The sequence below is a fragment of the Ambystoma mexicanum genome, chromosome 1q (genome assembly GCF_040938575.1).
Source record: "Ambystoma mexicanum isolate Mex_15411 chromosome 1q, UKY_AmexF1_1, whole genome shotgun sequence".
NCBI lineage: Eukaryota > Metazoa > Chordata > Amphibia > Caudata > Ambystomatidae > Ambystoma > Ambystoma mexicanum.
Genome location: NC_090922.1, coordinates 916782287 through 916800849, shown reverse-complemented (window position 1 = coordinate 916800849; position 18563 = coordinate 916782287).

The window sequence follows — 18563 nt, the reverse complement described above, 5'->3', positions numbered from 1 at the left end:
CCCTCCACCAGGCCCCCACTCATGTCTCCCACCACCCCCACCCCCAGCCACCAGGGGCAGCCTCCACCAGGCCACCACCCATGTCCCCTATCACCACCCCCCCCAGCAGTGCAGGGGCACCCTCCACCAGGCCCCCACTCATGTCTCCCACCACCCCCACCCCCCAGCAGTGCAGGGGCACCCTCCACCAGGCCCACACCCATGTCCCCTATCACCACCCCCCCAGCAGTGCAGGGGCAGCCTCCACCAGGCCCCCACTCATGTCTCCCACCACCCCCACCCCCCAGCCACCAGGGGCACCCTCCACCAGGCCCCCACTCATGTCTCCCACCACCCCCACCCCCAGCAGTGCAAGGGCACCCTCCACCAGGCCCCCACTCATGTCTCCCACCACCCCCACCCCCCAGCAGTGCAGGGGCACCCTCCACCAGGCCCCCACTCATGTCTCCCACCACCCCCACCCCCCAGCAGTGCAGGGGCACCCTCCACCAGGCCCCCACTCTTGTCTCCCACCACCCCCACCCCCCAGCAGTGCAGGGGCACCCACCACCAGGCCCCCACCCATGTCCCCTATCACCACCACCCCCCAGCAGTGCAGGGGCACCCTCCACCAGGCCCCCACCCATGTCCCCTATCACCACCCCCCCAGCAGTGCAAGGGCACCCTCCACCAGGCCCCCACCCATGTCCCCTATCACCACCCCCCCCCAGCAGTGCAGGGGCAGCCTCCACCAGGCCCCCACTCATGTCTCCCACCACCCCCTCCCCCCAGCAGTGCAGGGGCACCCTCCACCAGGCCCCCACTAATGTCTCCCACCACCCCCACCCCCCAGCCACCAGGGGCAGCCTCCACCAGGCCAGCACCCATGTCCCCTATCACCACCCACCCCAGCAGTGCAGGGGCACCCTCCACCAGGCCCCCACTCATGTCTCCCACCACCCCCACCCCCCTGCAGTGCAGGGGCACCCTCCACCAGGCCCCCACCCATGTCCCCTATCACCACCCCCACCCCAGCAGTGCAGGGGCAGCCTCCACCAGGCCCCCACTCATGTCTCCCACCACCCCCACCCCCCAGCCACCAGGGGCAGCCTCCACCAGGCCCCCACTCATGTCTCCCACCACCCCCACCCCCCAGCCACCAGGGGCACCCTCCACCAGGCCCCCACCCATGTCCCCTATCACCACCCCACCCAGAAGTGCAGGGGCAGCCGTCACCAGGCCCCCACTCATGTCTCCCACCACCCCCACCCCCCAGCAGTGCAAGGGCACCCCCCACCAGGCCCCCACTCATGTCTCCCACCACCCCCACCCCCCAGCAGTGCAGGGGCACCCTCCACCAGGCCCCCACTCATGTCTCCCACCACCCGGACCACCCAGCAGTGCAGGGGCACCCTCCACCAGGCCCCCACTCATGTCTCCCACCACCCCCACCCCCCAGCAGTGCAGGGGCACCCACCACCAGGCCCCCACCCATGTCCCCTATCACCACCACCCCCCAGCAGTGAAGGGGCACCCTCCACCAGGCCCCCACCCATGTCCCCTATCACCACCAGCCACCAGGGGCAGCCTCCACCAGGCCACCACCCATGTCCCCTATCACCACCCCCCCCAGCAGTGCAGGGGCACCCTCCACCAGGCCCCCACTCATGTCTCCCACCACCCCCACCCCCCAGCAGTGCAGGGGCACCCTCCACCAGGCCCCCACCCATGTCCCCTATCACCACCCCCCCCAGCAGTGCAGGGGCAGCCTCCACCAGGCCCCCACTCATGTCTCCCACCACCCCCACCCCCCAGCCACCAGGGGCAGCCTCCACCAGGCCCCCACTCATGTCTCCCACCACCCCCACCCCCCAGCCACCAGGGGCAGCCTCCACCAGGCCCCCACTCATGTCTCCCACCACCCCCACCCCCCAGCAGTGCAAGGGCACCCTCCACCAGGCCCCCACCCATGTCCCCTATCACCACCCCCCCCCAGCAGTGCAGGGGCAGCCTCCACCAGGCCCCCACTCATGTCTCCCACCACCCCCACCCCCCAGCAGTGCAGGGCACCCTCCACCAGGCCCCCATTCATGTCTCCCACCGCCCCCACCCCCCAGCAGTGCAGGGGCACCCTCCACCAGGCCCCCACTCATGTCTCCCACCACCCCCACCCCCAGTGCAGGGGCAGCCTCCACCAGGCCCCCACTCATGTCTCCCACCACCCCCACCCCCCAGCAGTGCAAGGGCACCCTCCACCAGGCCCCCACCCATGTCCCCTATCACCACCCCCCCCCAGCAGTGCAGGGGCAGCCTCCACCAGGCCCCCACTCATGTCTCCCACCACCCCCACCCCCCAGCAGTGCAGGGCACCCTCCACCAGGCCCCCATTCATGTCTCCCACCACCCCCACCCCCCAGCAGTGCAGGGGCACCCTCCACCAGGCCCCCACTCATGTCTCCCACCACCCCCACCCCCCAGCAGTGCAAGGGAACCCTCCACCAGGCCCCCACTCATGTCTCCCACCACCCCCACCCCCCAGCAGTGCAGGGGCACCCTCCACCAGGCCCCCACTCATGTCTCCCACCACCCCCACCCCCCAGCAGTGCAGGGCACCCTCCACCAGGTCCCCACTCATGTCTCCCACCACCCCCACCCCCCAGCAGTGCAGGGGCACCCTCCACCAGGCCCCCACTCAAGTCTCCCACCACCCCCACCCCCCAGCAGTGCAGGGGCACCAACCACCAGGCCCCCACCCATGTCCCCTATCACCACCCCCCCAGCAGTGCAAGGGCACCCTCCACCAGGCTCCCACCCATGTCCCCTATCACCACCCCCCCCAGCAGTGCAGGGGCAGCCTCCACCAGGCCCCCACTCATGTCTCCCACCACCCCCTCCCCCCAGCAGTGCAGGGGCACCCTCCACTAGGCCCCCACTCATGTCTCCCACCACCCCCACCCCCCAGCCACCAGGGGCAGCCTCCACCAGGCCACCACTCATGTCCCCTATCACCACCCCCCCAGCAGTGCAGGGGCACCCTCCACCAGGCCCCCACTCATGTCTCCCACCACCCCCACCCCCCAGCAGTGCAGGGGCACCCTCCACCAGGCCCCCACCCATGTCCCCTATCACCACCCCCCCCCCAGCAGTGCAGGGGCAGCCTCCACCAGGCCCCCACTCATGTCTCCCACCACCCCCATCCCCCAGCAGTGCAGGGGCACCCTCCACCAGGCCCCCACTCATGTCTCCCACCACCCCCACCCCCCAGCCACCATGGGCAGCCTCCACCAGGTCCTCACAATCCCCAATCATGTGCGTCATGGTCAGCCTCCACAGCCAAAAAGCCCAACCAAGTAACCCATTCACCCACATGGAAAAGGAAATTACATGTTACACCCCCAATGTTCATAAAGCTAATGAACCCATGTCCGTCACACACAATGGTTGCAATTGAATGGGAAAACACCCAACATGACATACATGAAAGCAATGAGATGATACCACACAGTGAAGTATGAAAACAAAATTGTATTAAAAAAATAAGAATGCAAATGAAATGAAACAAACTACAATGGGAATGAAAAAAAGATAAGCTGCATGTCCGTGTAAAAAAATAAAAACACCAAATCCTAATCCAAAAAAATGTAGTCCAAAGTCAAATGAAAAATAAAATCAATCCAATGAAGAACTATGTACAAAACATCCAAGGGTCCATGAGCCCAACTGAACAAAGGAAACCTACAAAAAACCCTAACTAAAATGCAACTATATACAAAAAGTGGAGCAGTGTCCGTCGACTCCAAATCATAAGAACAAACAAAGGAAACCTAAAACTAAAGAACTATATACAAAGGCGGCGGGCAAGTCCAGCGGCTCACTCCGTGGTGTTCCGGGCCAGGGCATCATCGAACTCCTGTTCGATGTCCCGGAGGCGGTCCTGTTCCATGGCCCCGAGGGTCCGCAGGGACGACTCCGTGTCCTCCTCCAACCCCCTGCGGATTGCCTCGAGGCACTCGGCCCGCCTCAGGGCCCTCCGCATGGAGTTCTCCGCCCTGACCATTGTGAGCCGCACCCCTTCCGCCCACCGCCGCTCCGCATCTATGGCGTGGCCCAACCGCTGCCACACGGAAGACACTCTCTGTCCTGGGTCCTCCTGCCCTCCGGCCGATGCCTGCCCCTCCGATGTCAAAGGCCCCGAGCCTTCATGGCTCCCACCACATTGCCGCTGCTGCTCTGCCTCTGCCCGTGCACTGCCTCCTGCTGCCTGCACATCCTCCGCCGGCTGGGGTGCAGTTGTTGATGTGGCCACCCCTGCTGGACGTCCGACTCCCGACTGTGGCAGGGATGCCTCCTCCACCAGCCTGGCCGCATGGTCAGAGGCAGCTCCACAGGGCACCCAGGTGACTGATGGGTGGGAAGATGGCACAGAGGACGACTGGCGCGTAGGGGGTCCAGTTGAGGAGGGGGTCGGAGCAAGCCCCATCAGACGGAGGAATCCGGCCTGGGTGACCTGTCCCAGTAGGCTGACGTGGTCAACGAGCCATTCGAGATGACGTGCAGTCTCTCCATGAAAAGACTGCAGGTCACCTCGCATGGCCCTTTGACGCAACGCCACACCAGCCAGGACAGGCTCAACCCGGACCTGGATAGCCACGTCCGCAGGCAGAGGAAGGCCAGTTGACGTCAGCTCATCCCCTGCCTGAAAACGGGTCTGGACGTAGGCATCCCTGCTGGTGCAAGATGATGCAGGGACAGGATCGGGGACAGGATTGCACACAGGCACCTCCGCGGCCACCTGTGCTGCCTCCTGTCCCTGGTCCTGCACTGCACCACTAGCACCAGTGGGATCCCCACCTCCAGACCCCGTCTCTGGTGCTTGCACGGCCTCCTCCTCCACCAAACCCCCCACCAACCTGGATGACTCCGTGCCATCTTCCCCTGTTAGGCCCTGTGGGGTCCCAGCTGCCCCTTCTGCTGCCGAGGAGTCCAACTCCAACCTCCGCCTCTTGGACCTCCCCCCGGCAGCTGCGGCCTGGGACACGGCACCGGACTCCTCACTCCCCGACGAGATAACAACAAAGGAGGGGATCTGGGCCTTGCGTCTCCTGCTGGCGGTGGGATTCCCGCCGCTGTGCTCCTCAGCACCTTCTCCGCCCTCTTCATCAGTTGACGCTGCAGACAGGGAGAAACAAAACACAGGCATCAGGGCACTGTACAATGGACACATACACACATGACAGTTGCACATGAGTGGCATTGGCAAACCTCAGACATGTCATCACAATCCCCAACACACATGTAATTACAACTCGCACACATGAGCCATACCACAGCCATATCGCAACAGCCACCACCACCATCCCTACACATACAACTGCATGAGCAGCCAAAGGGGAGCCAGACATCACATGCAACACAGGAAGTGCCCCACACATGTACACACACCACCCCACTTGCATGCATGTGTACACCTCTGCCAAGTGTCGCACTGTTCAGACGGGCATCCATGTCACATCTGCCAATCAGGCTTCCACATACCGCTGTCACATGCATCCATGTTGCATCACTGTTGCACCCTTGTCAAATACACACACATGCACATGTACACAGTGCTCATACATGCAGCCGAAAACAACATACATGCGTGACATCACGGACATGTCTACTTACATACACATTCATCCAAACATGTGTGCACACACAACTGCATTTGGCATGCAAGCCTACACACACAAGCACCATCCATGCCTCACACATTACAGCCCTCGCATGTGTCAGCCCCACGGCCCTGTACACCCCCACCCATACTCGACCCCATACAAACAGATGTGCAACCTGCACACTACGGAATAATCACCACACGCACTGCTCACAATCAGGATGCATGTACACTCACCGCTCGACTCCAGGCGGGTCTGCTTCTCTAGGAACTGGACGTGGAGCGCTGGGGATATGCGTTCCAGGACCCTCATCTGTTCTTCAGACAAGTGGCCCCGGCGCCCCTTGGCATCCGCTGCCTTCAAGAGGCGCCGGGCCTTGTTCAGGGTCCTGGACCTGAAGTCCTCCCAGCGCTTCCTGACATGTTGTAAGTCCCGGACTGCCACCCCCTCCGCGTTGATGGCAGTCACGATGTCAGTCCAGATCCGAGTCCGTCCTTCCTTGTTGGCGCGGGAACTTCCAAAGAGGGCATCATACTGCCCCAGGACTTGCTCCACCAGGACACCAACTTCGGTGGCACTGAAGCTGGTGGCCCTCTGCCTCTCTGGCCGTGGGTTGTCAGTGGTCACAGATGGTGTTTGCCCCGACATGACAACCCCAGAGGCAGGAGTGGGTGGGCAACTGGGTCCTGGGGCTGGGCTGTGGAGCGATGGAATCCCAGTCGGGAGTCTTCAGTTCCAGCAGGGGTGGTCACAGCAACAGCACCCCTGGCTGATGTGCAGGCAGCAAATGGCAGTGCACGTGGGCAGCAGGCAGTCAGGCAGCAGCAGATGGCAGGTGGGAGCATGCTCGGGGCTCTGGGGGGCAGTAGTTCGGCCTTCTGAGCAGGAGCGTGGTCTTCCGTGTGCTTACGCGTGGCCAGCTTGATACGGAGTGATTTGGCACGTGAAAATCCTGCACGTCATCGTGAAAATCGAGGAAAGGCCCTTAGCGCGTAAGCGCGTCAGCACGCATACGCGATTCTATTGGACCAAAGGCACTCAGCGCGTAAGCGCGTCTGTGACGTGACCCGCACGGGTGTTTCCCACACAGCACGTGATGACAGAGCACACGTGGAAAGACTGCACGTCAGAGTGTCATCGCGTGTAATTGGACAGCACATCAGAGTGTCATCGCGTGTAATTGGACAAAAGTGCGCGTACACGCGATTGGCCTATGTACGTGTATATCAGGGGTGCGCGAGCACTTACACACGCAAGTACGTCAGCGCACCTGTATCCCAGGGTGCGCAGGAATTTCCACACGCTATTGGACTGGGTACTGGATTTCAGGGGTGCGCGGGTCACACGCTCGCCTACAACACGCGCAACGCATAAATTTGCGCGCTAACAAAATAACAAGCTCAGACCCAGGATGAACATACCGTTCCTAGCAGCAGTGGGCGTGGGCTACCAAAGGAGGAGGAGGAGGAGGATAGTCAGGGCCAGAATATTCACACCCAGAACCAGCCTTTTCGGGATGCCTGATGACCAGGTGTATGGGAGGTACAGGTTTCCACCACACATAATACTGGACCTGGTGAGTGAGTGGGAGGATGACCTCACATCACCCACCATGCGCTCCCAAGCACTCAGCCCCCTGGAGAAGGTCCTCAATGTACTGCACTTCTTAGCCACCGGATCATTTCAGCGGACAAGTGCCATAGTGGGTGGGGTATCACAGGCCACCCAGTCACGCTGCCTACACCAGGTCTTGAACATCATCACGTCACGCCCATCAGTCCGCAGGCACATATACCTGCCCAGAACACCTGCAGAAAGGCATGCTGCCGCCCTGGATTTTTACGGTGTGGCACGATTCCCCAAAGTGCTAAGTGCCATCGACTGCGCCCATGTGGCTCTACGTCCCCCCAGGGCATCAGAGCACATCTATAGGAACCGCAAGCACTGGCATTCCATCAACGTGCAGGTAGTATGTAATGCCAAGGGAATCATCACCTCAGTATATGCCAACTATTCCGGGTCCACTCACGACAGCTTCATTTACCGAATGTCCACCCTAAGCCGGGACCTAGAAGCTGGGCGGCATGGCGATACATGGCTGCTTGGTGAGTATGAATGCCACTGCACATGCATGCATGTCAGATACTGAGCAAGGTCACAACCCCACCAATGATACCAATCACCACCTCCACAGGGGACAGTGCCTACCCTCTCAGCCCCCACATGATGACGCCAATTCGGAACCCCACCACGCCACCCCAGGTAAGATATAACACAGCCCACATTACAACCCGGGGCATAGTGGAGCGCACATTCGGAGTGCTAAAGTCACGCTTTCGCTCCCTTGACCGTTCTGGCGGGCAGCTGTTGTACGCTCCCCCAGTAGTGTGCAGGATCATAGTGGCAGCATGTGTCCTGCACAACGTTGCAACACGCCGGGGCCTGGCCGTGGACATGGTGGTGGCCCCACATCCCCAACCACATGCACAGCCGCTGCGCATGGGAGGGGAAAGGGCACGGGGGAGGCAGCCCGTACACAGCTAGTTGCTAATTACTTCACATAGTAATCACACCCCTGTGGAGTGCACACTGCCCTGGCACATTCCATCTGACAATCAATGATGACTCAACCTGACACTGATCCTGAATGTCTGGAGAATCAACCGTGAAAACCATATCAGCCTGAGATTGTTCACCTGGAAGTGTTACAATGTGTGCATCCCTACCCACACAGACACCACCAATGCAGTTTTTTGAAGAAACACATCCAAGCAGCTAAAATGAATACCCACTTGCAAAATGCAACAAGAGGACAGTGCCATGTCAGCCAACCCATCCCCAGCACCGCCACACGACACACCGTGCCATGTCATGCCATTTGCAGGTAAACAAAGTAATCCCCACAACATGACACTAGTGTCACAATGTACAGTGTCCCTAATTTAAACTTGCAACACCTGAAATGCTCACAGTAATGCAGGACCAACAACAAACTTGAGCAGGTACTACCATTAACATGACATCACAAATGTAATAAATTAGTAGTCTCACCACCTGGAAATGCCTGCACTCCCACCACTACCAACTGTGCAGTGTTGGCGCCATGTAGAGTAGTAGGTGCACTGCTGCCAACATGGACCCCATCTCCAAACTAGAGGGCCTTGTGTAGGCATGAGGAAGGGACCTGCAAATTGGGAGGTAGACACAGATGATGAGTTACACATCAATGCAACATGCAGTGTACAACACAACAGCAATATGCACTAGGAATGTATACACAGTATTGACTAGACTACCCACACATGTAGTGGGAGTCCAATGTCACCATGTACGTCAATGTCACTTGGGCACACCCTTTGCAAGCCCATGGAAACGGGAAGCAGAAGGGGTGTGTGTGACTCAAACCCAAGCATCTGAACCAAATACATGACAAGCCTGCATGTGCCCAGCCACAATGCAGCGTATGCCCACAGGAACCACGGAAGGCAACAAATTGTCCCAAAAAAATTGGGAAAAATACATTTAAAAATAAAAATAAAAATAAAAATAAAAATAAAAAATAAAAATAAAAATAAAAATAAAAATAAAAAATGGCCATTGATGGGCCCGGGGGGGTTTGGGAGGCCACCCAGGAGGTCCGAGGACAGGGTGCACACCAAAACACACCTGTGTGGATCCTGGGAAAAAGAAACACCTCCATGGGCTCATGGCCCACACGGCTACCCTATTGTGGGAGTATCACTGCTGTCGCTATTATCACCCTGTGCAGCTGCATCCGGAGGTGGTTGCACTATGGGAGGCAGCCCACGCAAGGCCCTAGTCTGCTCCTCCATGGCTGCAAGCATGCAGGTGTGGTAGGTCTGGTTCTGGAGGATGAGTGTGCGGAGGTCCCCATGCAACAACTCACGGGATGCCCGGACCTCCGCCCTCGTTGCCTGCATCTCAGCTGAGAGCGTACGGGTGAGACGCTCCAGCTGCTGTTCTGTCCTTTGGTGTGTTGAAGCCTCAAGCTCAACAAGAGTCGTCCTGAGGTGAAGGAACTCCTGCCTCAGGGCTTCCCTGTGGCCCTGGGACTCTATGGAGATGGCCTTCTGCAGAGTCGCCAGTGCTGCCCGCCTGTCCCTGTTGGACGCCAACATGTCCTCCCTGTGTGACTGGCAGATGGAGTCGGTTGCCTGCTGTAGTCGCTCCATCAGCCTTTCAGGGGGGACAATAGAAGTGGCCACCCTATCCATGGCCTGAGCCATCATCTCGGATGATGCTGCCTGTTGGGTTGCCATACCGTAAATGGATTGCTCCCATGAGGTATTGCCAGGTGGCGTACGGCCACCACGTCAGCGGGCACCACACCTGTCTGGGGCAAGGCGAAGTGCGCCTTGCTGTGCCGGCACTGCCTGAGGCTGCAGGACTGCATTCCCCCTCTGATCTGCTGGCCCAGGAACAGGATCAGAGGTCGCGGAGTGTGACCCTGCATCCGTAACCACCAAAGGCTTAGCTGCCAACACTGACATCCCCATTGAGGGTTCTGACCCTGGTGCAGGTGGGTGGGACAGAACAGAATCCCTCCCTGGAACACTCACCTGCGACGGCACGTAGGTCTCATCATCCGAATCAACACCTGAGTACAGCTCGGGGGAGGTGCAGCCACAGACACCCCTTGAGAGCACGACCTGCAGCACTTGTGGGTTCTCACCCACCACCACACCACGTCCCTCACTGGTGGTTGGTCGGCCCTCGGACCCCTCCTGGGTCTGCACCATCTCCACAACCCCAGCAGTATCAGGTGCGTCTTCCCCTGCAAAGACATAAAAACAAAGAAATGGAAACAGGCATTAGCACCATGGCACACAATGAGGGCTGAGAAGCAAGAGAACCAGTACTTGATTGACACATGTCCCATATGACTAAAACCCTCCCATGCATGCACCCTCACTGCATATGAAGGGCAGGCAAATGGCACACACTGATGACACCAGGATGGAAGATGAACACATTTTCTGCATGCTGCCTGGCAGTGGCATCACACATTGGCCTGTGATTGCCAGGTGAAACACACATGCCATCACACAGATGGCATGTACCATTGCTATTGAGTGAAGATGGAGAGGAGGGCAGCACCTATTCATTCAGTCCAGTTCCTGCATGTAATAGCTTTTCTAATTCAAACAGTTCAGATATTTCACCTGGAGCTGCCAGTCCAAAATGGTCCAATTGCAAATGATATCCAGGTAACAAAGTCACTCCACTTTACCATAGCTATGTCAGACATGTGACTAGAGGACTGCGAAATGCCTAGTAAAAGTGGTGGAATGCAAACAATCTGCCTGAATGAACAGTGAAAAATAAGCAACAATGTTGTGGCAAGGTGACACTTCAAGGGCAACTGGCGTGCAGTTGGGCTAGATGTCTACTGTTGGCAGAAGGGATACTGCTATGGCCTATTGCAGCTGCGCAGGATGTATTGCATGAAGCACATGGCTGACCCATACGACTCAGGCGCACACACTCTCACCTGGCACACAAACAGAAGCCCTCACACACACACCATGCACATGGATGACACACACATGCATGTGCACTCACCGGACAATGCCTCGTAATCAGGCAGATCTCCCACGCCTTGGATCTGTTCCTCCGTGACGTAGGTCCCAGCGACTGACTCATGTGGAGTGAGTTCCATGTCTACTACTGGAGACCCACCTCCAGTCACTAGAGTTGCGGCATGACTTGAGGCCAGCTTACTCTTTGCCCTGCGCTTTAGGTCATTCCAGCGCTTATAGCAATCATTGGCTGTGCGCCTCACGATTTCAAGGGCACTTACGATGTCCGCAACGGTCTGCCAGTGTGCCTGGCGTTGTGCAGGTGTGGTCTTGGATCCTGCAACAATGACCATCTCGTTATCATGTGCGGACACATAGTCGACAAGTGCATTCAGTTCGTCATCCGTGAAGCTGGGCTTCCTGGACGGGCCGGACTGTGTAGCCGTGTCTGGGGCATCAGCCTGTGCCGGACGAGCACTCTTCCTCTTCCGCTTGGAAGGTGGTGGTGATATTGAGTGTCCTGCGCCGCTCTGGACACTAGGGGCAGGAGCCCTGGTGGACTCTGTATCAGGAGTGTGGGATTGCACACTCAGCATGGGAGTTGGTGCAGGCTTTGGCTCAAGTGTAATGGTGTCCGGGGGAATTTCAGCAGGATGGACTAGGACCGACACTGTCCTGGCTGGGTGTGTGAGAGCTGGGGTGGATGGAGCCGCAGCTGCCCCTGCAGCCTCTCCGCCCTGCCTACTTGGGGCAGCAGATGACCTTGCTGCCCCAGATGCACGTGGCATGATGACATCAACGTGCACCAGCGCACGTGTCATAGGCCTGCTGACCTGGAAGTCAGCCATGGAGTCAGCCAGGTCTGGTGCCACAATGGGCTGGTCCAACAAGGGCTGAGCATGGATGGTGTCAGCCACATCAGCCTCAATGGGGGGGGGGGATTATGGGTGCCCTTGACTGGTCCTCCACACATGGGGGGACAGGCTCACCCTGCAAGTATCGACCACGTCCCCTACCGGATCCACCACGGCCACCACTTGTGGCTCTTCCACCTTTGCCACCCTTACGGAATCCTCGCCTCCCAGCCATGGCACTGATGTTAATGTGCGTATGGGAGTGGCTGTAAACTATTGTCCTGGGCAATTGGGGGTCAAAGGGGTTGGGTACCAGATGGTAATTGTACCCTAGTGCTCTAGCAAGGCTGAATGTAACCCCTGGGGAAAGATGACGGGTCACGCTACGCACAGGAGCCCCAAAAAAGGGAGATGACGTGCACGCAACCCCTCCTAGACCACGTGTGCAGAAAGAAAAACGTACACTACGCTGTGGCACCCAGTAACACAAGAATGAACGTATGCGTGTCACACGCAGCCTAGAATGACCTCTGAAGGGGTAGGCTGCACACGGGGCAAGCACAGATGTTAGATACGTGCGTGACTCACCGTCTGCCAGGTAAAAGAGTGTGAAAAAGGAGCGCGTTTGGTTGGCAACACTCCCGCCAAAAGAAGATTTGTACGCTGTCTGAGGAGACAGGACAACAGTAGACGGGAACACTGTTTGAGGGAACAGGCCCAGGTAAACCAGTAAAAGAGAAAAAAGAGAAAAAGCTGTCAGAGGTAACAGGGAATACGAACTTGAAACGCCGTGAAGTAAATCGCGTGTGAAACGACAAGAAGTACAGAATTCACCCACTCGCTCTCCACGAAAAGCACGTACAAGGAAATGGTGTTCTACACGTACCTTTTATACAGGCCCACACGTCCAGCGTCACTTACGCGGCGTGTACGCGCTAGGGCCATTTCCACCAATTACACGCTTTGTCACTTCTGCGTGTAGGGCCATTTCCACCAATTACACGCTTTGTCACTTCTGCGTGTAGGGCCATTTCCACCAATTACACGCTTTGTCACTGCCGCGTGTACGCGCTAGGCCCATTCCCACCAATTACACGCTTTGACACTCGGACGTGTCTTTCATTTTTTTCACACGCAACATTTTCAAACGTGTGCCCAATTCAACGTGCACGTGACTTCATAGACGCGCATACGCTGGTGACGCGTTTACGCGCTGAGTGCCTTTGGTCCAATAGAATCGGGTATGCGTGCTGACGCGCTTACGCGCTAAGGGCCTTTCCTCGATTTTCACGCTGACGTGCAGGATTTTCACGTGCCAAATCACTCCGTATCAAGCTGGCCACGCGTAAGCACACGGAAGACCACGCTCCTGCCCAGAAGGCCGAACTACTGCCCCCCAGAGCCCCGAGCACGCTCCCACCTGCCATCTGCTGCTGCCTGACTGCCTGCTGCCCACGTGCACTGCCATTTGCTGCCTGCACATCAGCCAGGGGTGCTGTTGCTGTGACCACCCCTGCTGGAACTGAAGACTCCCGACTGGGATTCCATCGCTCCACAGCCCAGCCCCAGGACCCAGTTGCCCACCCACTCCTGCGTCTGGGGTTGTCATGTCGGGGCAAACACCATCTGTGACCACTGACAACCCCCGGCCAGAGAGGCAGAGGGGCACCAGCTTCAGTGCCACCGAAGTTGGTGTCCTGGTGGAGCAAGTCCTGGGGCAGTATGATGCCCTCTTTGGAAGTTCCCACGCCGACAAGGAAGGACGGACTCGGATCTGGACTGACATCGTGACTGCCATCAACACGGAGGGGGTGGCAGTCCGGGACTTACAACATGTCAGGAAGCGCTGGGAGGACTTCAGGTCCAGGACCCTGAACAAGGCCCGGCACCTCTTGAAGGCAGCGGATGCCAAGGGGCGCCGGGGCCACTTGTCGGAAGAACAAATTAGGGTCCTGGAACGCATATCCCCAGCGCTCCACGTCCAGGTCCTAGAGAAGCAGACCCGTCTGGAGTCGAGCGGTGAGTGTACATGCATCCTGATTGTGAGCAGTGCGTGTGGTGATTATTCGGTAGTGTGAAGGTTGCACATCTGTTTGTATGGGGTCGAGTATGGGTGGGGGTGTACAGGGCCGTGGGGCTGACACATGCGAGGGCTGTAATGTGTGAGACATGGATGGTGCTTGTGTGTGTAGGCTTGCATGCCAAATGCAGTTGTGTGTGCACACATGTTTGGATGAATGTGTATGTAAGTAGACATGTCCGTGATGTCACGCATGTATGTTGTTTTCGGCTGCATGTATGAGCACTGTGTACATGTGCATGTGTGTGTATTTGACAAGGGTGCAACAGTGATGCAACATGGATGCATGTGACAGCGGTTTGTGGAAGCTTGATTGGCAGATGTGACATGGATGCCCGTCTGAACAGTGCGACACTTGGCAGAGGTGTACACATGCATGCAAGTGTGGTGGTGTGTGTACATGTGTGGTGCACTTCCTGTGTTGCATGTGATGTCTGGCTCCCCTTTGGCTGCTCATGCAGTTGTATGTGTAGGGATGGTGGTGGCAGTTGCGATATGGCTGTGGTATGGCTCATGTGTGCGAGTTGTAAGGACATGTGTGTTGGGGATTGTGATGACATGTCTGAGGTTTGCCAATGCCACTCATGTGCAACTGTCATGTGTGTATGTGTCCATTGTACAGTGCCCTGATGCCTGTGTTTTGTTTCTCCCTGTCTGCAGCGTCAACTGATGAAGAGGGCGGAGAAGGTGCTGTGGAGCACAGCGGCGGGGATCCCACTGCCAGCCGGAGACGCAAGGCCCGGCTCCCCTCCCGTGTTGTCATCTCGTCGGGGAGTGAGGAGTCTGGTGCCGCGTCCCAGGCTGCAGCTGCCGGGGGGAGGTCCAAGAGGCGGAGGTTGGAGTTGGACTCCTCGGCAGCAGGAGGGGCAGCTGGGACCCCACAGGGCCCAACAGGGGAAGATGGCACGGAGTCATCCAGGTTGGTGGGGGGTTTGGTGGAGGAGGAGGCCGTGCAAGCACCAGAGACGGGGTCTGGAGGTGGGGATCCCACTGGTGCTAGTGGTGCAGTGCAGGACCAGGGACAGGAGGCAGCACAGTCGGCCGCGGAGGTGCCTGTGTGCAATCCTGTCCCCGATCCTGTCCCTGCATCATCTTGCACCAGCAGGGATGCCTACGTCCAGACCCGTTTTCAGGCAGGGGATGAGCTGACGTTAACTGGCCTTCCTCTGCCTGTGGAAGTGGCTATCCAGGTCCGGGTTGAGCCTGTCCTGGCTGGTGTGGCGTTGCGTCAACGGGCCATGCGAGGTGACCTGCAGTCTTTTCATGGAGAGACTGCACGTCATCTCGAATGGCTCGTTGACCACGTCAGCCTGCTGGGACAGGTCACCCAGGCCGGATTCCTCCGTCTGATGGGGCTTGCTCCGACCCCCTCCTCAACTGGACCCCCTACGCGCCAGTCGTCCTCTGTGCCATCTTCCCACCCATCAGTCACCTGGGTGCCCTGTGGAGCTGCCTCTGACGGTGCGGCCAGGCTGGTGGAGGAGGCATCCCTGCCACAGTCGGGAGTCGGACGTCCAGCAGGGGTGGCCACATCAACAACTGCACCCCAGCCGGCGGAGGATGTGCAGGCAGCAGGAGGCAGTGCACGGGCAGAGGCAGAGCAGCAGCAGCAACGTGGTGGGAGCCATGAAGGCTCGGGGCCTTCGACATCGGAGGGGCAGGCATCGGCCGGAGGGCAGGAGGACCCAGGAGAGAGAGTGTCTTCCGTGTGGCAGCAGTTGGGCCACGCCATAGATGCGGAGCGGCGGCGGGCGGAAGAGGCGCGGCTCACAATGGTCAGAGCGGAGAACTCCATGCGGAGGGCCCTGAGGCGGGCCGAGTGCCTCGAGGCAATCCGCAGGGGTTTGGAGGAGGACACGGCGTCGTCCCTGCGGACCCTCGGGGCCATGGAACAGGACCGCCTCCGGGACATCGAACAGGAGTTTCCCTGGCCTGGAACACCACAGAGTGAGCCGCTGGACTTGCCCGCCGCCTTTGTATATAGTTCTTTAGTTTTAGGTTTCCTTTGTTTGTTCTTATGATTTGGAGTCGACGGACACTGCTCCACTTTTTGTATATAGTTGCATTTTAGTTAGGGTTTTTTGTAGGTTTCCTTTGTTCAGTTGGGCTCATGGACCCTTGGATGTTTTGTACATAGTTCTTCATTGGATTGATTTTATTTTTCATTTGATTTTGGACTACATTTTTTTGGATTAGGATTTGGTGTTTTTATTTTTTTACACGGACATGCAGTTTATCTTTTTTTCATTCCCATTGTAGTTTGTTTCATTTCATTTGCATTCTTATTTTTTTAATACAATTCTGTTTTCATACTTCACTGTGTGGTATCATCTCATTGCTTTCATGCATGTCATGTTGGGTGTTTTCCCATTCAATTGCAACCATTGTGTGTGACGGACATGGGTTCATTAGCTTTACGAACATTGGGGGTGTAACATGTAATTTCCTTATCCATGTGGGTGAATGGGTTACTTGGTTGGGCTTTTTGGCTGTGGAGGCTGACCATGACGCACATGATTGGGGATTGTGAGGACCTGGTGGAGGCTGCCCCTGCACTGCTGGGTGAAGGGTGGTGATAGGGGACATGGGTCGGGGCCTGGTGGAGGGTGCCCCTGCACTGCTGGGGGGTGGTGGGAGACATGAGTGGGGGCCTGGTGGAGGGTGCCCCGGCACTGCTGGGGGGTGGGGGTGGTGGGAGACATGAGTGGGGGCCTGGTGAAGGGCACCCTTGCACTGCTGGGGGGTGGGGGTGGTGGGAGACATGAGTGGGGGCCTGGTGGAGGCTGCCCCTGCACTGCTGGGGGGGGTGGTGATAGGGGACATGGGTGGGGGCCTGGTGGAGGGTGCCCCTGCACTGCTGGGGGGTGGTGGTGATAGGGGACATGGGTGGGGTCCTGGTGGAGGGTGCCCCTGCACTGCTGGGGGGTGGGGGTGGTGGGAGACATGAGTGGGGGCCTGGTGGAGGGTGCCCTTGCACTGCTGGGGGGTGGGGGTGGTGGGAGACATGAGTGGGGGCCTGGTGGAGGCTGCCCCTGCACTGCTGGGGGGGTGGTGATAGGGGACATGGCTGGGGGCCTGGTGGAGGGTGCCCCTGCACTGCTGGGGGGTGGGGGTGGTGGGAGACATGAGTGGGGGCCTGGTGGAGGGTGCCCCTGCACTGCTGGGGGGGGTGGTGATAGGGGACATGGGTGGTGGCCTGGTGGAGGCTGCCCCTGGTGGCTGGGGGGTGGGGGTGGTGGGAGACATGAGTGGGGGCCTGGTGGAGGGTGCCCCTGCACTGCTGGGGGGTGGGGGTGGTGGGAGACATGAGTGGGGGCCTGGTGGAGGCTGCCCCTGCACTGCTGGGGGGGTGGTGATAGGGGACAAGGGTGGGGGCCTGGTGGAGGGTGCCCCTGCACTGCTGGGGGGTGGGGGTGGTGGGAGACATGAGTGGGGGCCTGGTGGAGGGTGCCCCTGCACTGCTGGGGGGGTGGTGATAGGGGACATGGGTGGTGGCCTGGTGGAGGCTGCCCCTGGTGGCTGGGGGGTGGGGGTGGTGGGAGACATGAGTGGGGGCCAGGTGGAGGGTGCTCCTGCACTGCTGGGGGGGTGGTGATAGGGGACATGGGTGGTGGCCTGGTGGAGGCTGCCCCTGGTGGCTGGGGGGTGGGGGTGGTGGGAGACAAGAGTGGGGGCCTGGTGGAGGGTGCCCCTGCACTGCTGGGGGTGGGGGTGGTGGGAGACATGAGTGGGGGCCTGGTGGAGGCTGCCCCTGCACTGCTGGGGGGGTGGTGATAGGGGACATGGGTGGGGGCCTGGTGGAGGGGGCCCCTGCACTGCTGGGGGGTGGGGGTGGTGGGAGACATGAGTGGGGGCCTGGTGGAGGGTGCCCCTGCACTGCTGGGTGGGGGGTGATGATAGGGGACATGGGTGGTGGCCTGGTGGAGGCTGCCCCTGGTGGCTGGGGGTGGTGGGAGACATGAGTGGGGGCCTGGTGGAGGCTGCCCCTGCACTGCTGGGGGGTGGGGGTGGTGGGAGACATGAGTGGGGGCCTGGTGGAGGCTGCCCCTGCACTGCTGGGGGGTGGGGGTGGTGGGAGACATGAGTGGGGGCCTGGTGGAGGCTGCCCTGGTGGCTGGAGGGTAGGGGTGGTGGGAGACATGAGTGGGGGCCTGGTGGAGGCTGCCCCTGGTGGCTAGGGGGTGGGGGTGGTGGGGGACATGAGTGGTGGCCTGGTGGAGGCTGCCCCTGGTGGCTGGGGGGTGGGGTGGTGGGAGACATGAGTGGGGGCCTGGTGGAGGGTGCCCCTGCACTGCTGGGGGGTGGGGGTTTGTGGGAGACATGAGTGGGGGCCTGGTGGAGGCTGCCCCTGCACTGCTGGGGGGTGGTGGTGATAGGGGACATGAGTGGGTGCCTGGTGGAGGGTGCCCCTGCACTGCTAGGGGGGGTGGTTATAGGGGACATGGGTGGTGGC